This window comes from Sander lucioperca, chromosome 10 (assembly GCF_008315115.2).
Source record: "Sander lucioperca isolate FBNREF2018 chromosome 10, SLUC_FBN_1.2, whole genome shotgun sequence".
In the NCBI taxonomy this organism is placed as follows: Eukaryota; Metazoa; Chordata; class Actinopteri; order Perciformes; family Percidae; genus Sander; species Sander lucioperca.
In genome coordinates this window covers 10346721-10349596 of record NC_050182.1, presented here as the reverse complement: position 1 = coordinate 10349596, position 2876 = coordinate 10346721, and the positions used below count along the sequence as shown (strand labels likewise).

At 42.4% G+C, this 2876-nt stretch overlaps 1 protein-coding gene across 1 annotated transcript in view; it reads left to right on the top strand.

The window, feature by feature from the left end:
* si:ch211-113g11.6 (uncharacterized protein LOC559008 homolog) overlaps positions 1 to 2876 on the top strand; it is a 42593-nt gene that overhangs the window by 397 nt on the left and 39320 nt on the right. The window lies entirely within an intron of this gene.

The following is a 2876-nucleotide window of genomic DNA, read 5'->3' as shown; positions in this document are numbered from 1 at the left end:
GTAGGCAGTGCTGTCTTTTCTGGATGTTGTCTGGTTTTACCACAAGGCATTCAGCCAATTATTTAAGTCGCCAAGCATATTTTATTAATCTGTTATGTGTATGGTAATGGATAATGAATGGGTGAATGGATACAGAGATGGACGGATGAGTTAATGAATGAACGGAGCGAGAGTTCAGCCAGTTATGTTCCAGTTCTTCTCATTAACCCAGGTTGTTTGGTCATTTGCGAAAGATGCAGTAACAGCACCAATAAATCCATATTGAGTGGCTACCAATGGATTCATCTCCTAAAAACACCGCCCTCCCCCCACTGACCGAGTAGTAGCCTCAATTACACGCTCCGACATTCAGGCCCCAGCAAACATGTGTACACAGGCTATAACAGGATGAACATCTGGAGGAAAACTGATTTTGCTGTATTATCTTAATGTTAACTAGAGATCATATACAGAATTTGGATTGAGAGTGATTCGACTCGGCCATTGGTTTCCATTCAATTCCAAGGTGGATTTAGGAATGACATTAGAATGATTTGGATCTGATTTGTGCAACTTGTGGCTTTTATTTTGGTCTATTTGCTTTATCTCAGTGCACTAAAAGTTCCATGTGTGCTCGTCTGTTAAATGCACCGTAGCTGGTTGTATCAGTTAGGGGGACCTAGGCTCTAATTGGCGACCGTCCCTCCATATTTTCACCTCCAGGCGCACCGAGCAAAATAACACCAGATGCACTTAGAAAACAACCTCTCCCTCCCCTGTCTTTTGGAGGAGCATGGCGCTTATCCGCCCTTAACACACTGCAAAGCTGTACCCTTTAAACACCCGCCTGCCACCGCCAAAAAGCATCGTTACTGTGAAATATGACTCTCTTTGGAGGGTGACACAGTCGCTGTAGCTCCCGCGTCCTTGCGGAGCTGCAATGCGGGACACGGCAGCTGCTTCACACTGCAGCAGCTGAGTCCGGCTCCGGGAAAAAGAGGGTTGCTTTAGGGTAGCAGCCGCCTAAATACATTATGTACATTTACAAATACACAGACATGGAGATAGGGAGAAAGGGAGGGGACGGCATTGGATGGAAAATTCCAAGCCTACTCCTAGTTATCTATTCCACTCACGCCTTTTTACACCTCACACACTCCTCTAATGTATTCAGCAATCAGTAGAGATGGGGGCTGTGTGTCAAGTTATATCTCTGTCTGTATCCCTCCCCCTCCCCGTGGATGAACAGTACAAAATGCACAAGATGACGGCCCCGGACGTGCAAGTCATATCAATCAGTCTCGTTGTAATGCAATTGCAGGGTATGCTATACCTTGGATATAAATGCCTGTCTTTGGGGCATACACGCGCGCACACGCTCACACAGGTAGAAAACTGTCAGAGGAAATCCATCAAAGGCGCAGTTTGAGCCTGAAGTGCTAAACCGTCACAAGAAGATGGGGTTGTTTTAGAGCTGGCGCGGTTTCAGCACCGCGGACAGCTCCGAGGTCCTCAGAGGGAACAGGGTCCTCAGTTTGCATATACGTGCTATATGAGCAAATTTGTTTGGTTCTGACAATATCAAGGCACTTTTTCAGGGATACAACCTGCTTTTAAGATTTCGGTGGAAATTTGGTTTAGTTTAAGGGTAACCTACATGCTGTGAGGGCTGACGTTTTTGTAGGGGCTAGAGAATGCATTATATTGCTTTCATTTGGCTGACACTTTTGCCTAAGCTATTACAATAAGTGCAATAAACCTCAGTAGGAACAAGACGTCATTAGAAATCCCAAGTGCATCCTCCCAAACAAACAACTAAGAGATTAGTACAATTAATTATTTCTTCATGACAGTTACAATTTTCAGTTTTTTGTTTAAACTGTTTTAGAGATTAGTCTATCCATATATTTATTTATTTATTTTATAAATTTGACACCTCATTATAACACATCGCAATTCATCAACACCATAAACAGCATCTAAAATTACTATTAAGTTGAATCAATACCTAAACCGATTTTAACATTAATTAAGGTAGGATTTATGGCAGGTCTGTCATATTAGAGTGCATTAGTTTTAGCCAGTTGTACTGGAAACTGAGTGATATACTGTAGCCAATATGAAGAAGAAAAAACTAATCTGCATATGAAATAAGCACATACCATAGAAACACAGTTAATAATTAGTATTGATTAATATTAAAGAGGCTATATACAACATTTCAGAGTCTGGACTGGGATTGCCTGCACACACCCTCTGACGTTTGCTGCAGGTTGCTGGGCTGAATTGACGGCGACTAGCCACATTAATGGGGCTAACAATACTAACAATGGCAACAGTGCTAACAGTCTTAAAGGGTAATTTTGTCATTTTTCAACCTGGACCCTATTTTCCCATGCATTTGTGTTTAAGTGACTAATGTGAACAAAAATCTTTGCCATTGTTCCAGTATTGAGCGAGAACGCTGTAACCAGCAGCCGCAAAACAAGCTACAATGTAATTCTCTGGGGCAATAGCGGCAATCAATGCACTTAAAGTGCTGTTTGGCCACTGACAGGCTGAGATTATTATAAGTGTCTGTCTACATTATGGAAAGATGGAGAAGTTGCCGTTATCTTGCCATGCTTTTGTGTGTAACTTACTGATGCCAGGTAAACACAGTAATTTTAGCTAATAGCATTAGCTTACCACCGCTCTGTCTGCAGCTCTCCAATCTCGGAACAGCATTTTGCTTTAGGAAAATGTGCTTTGGTATATGTTTTTTTCTCCTCTTTGGCTGGCAGTAATCATCCCGCTAAAAATGGGTCACTGCAGACACAATGGTGTGCAAAGCAGTGTATGGACCAAAGTGTTAGGATCAGTCTGTAGATGTAACACAACTATCCACAACTTCAGCC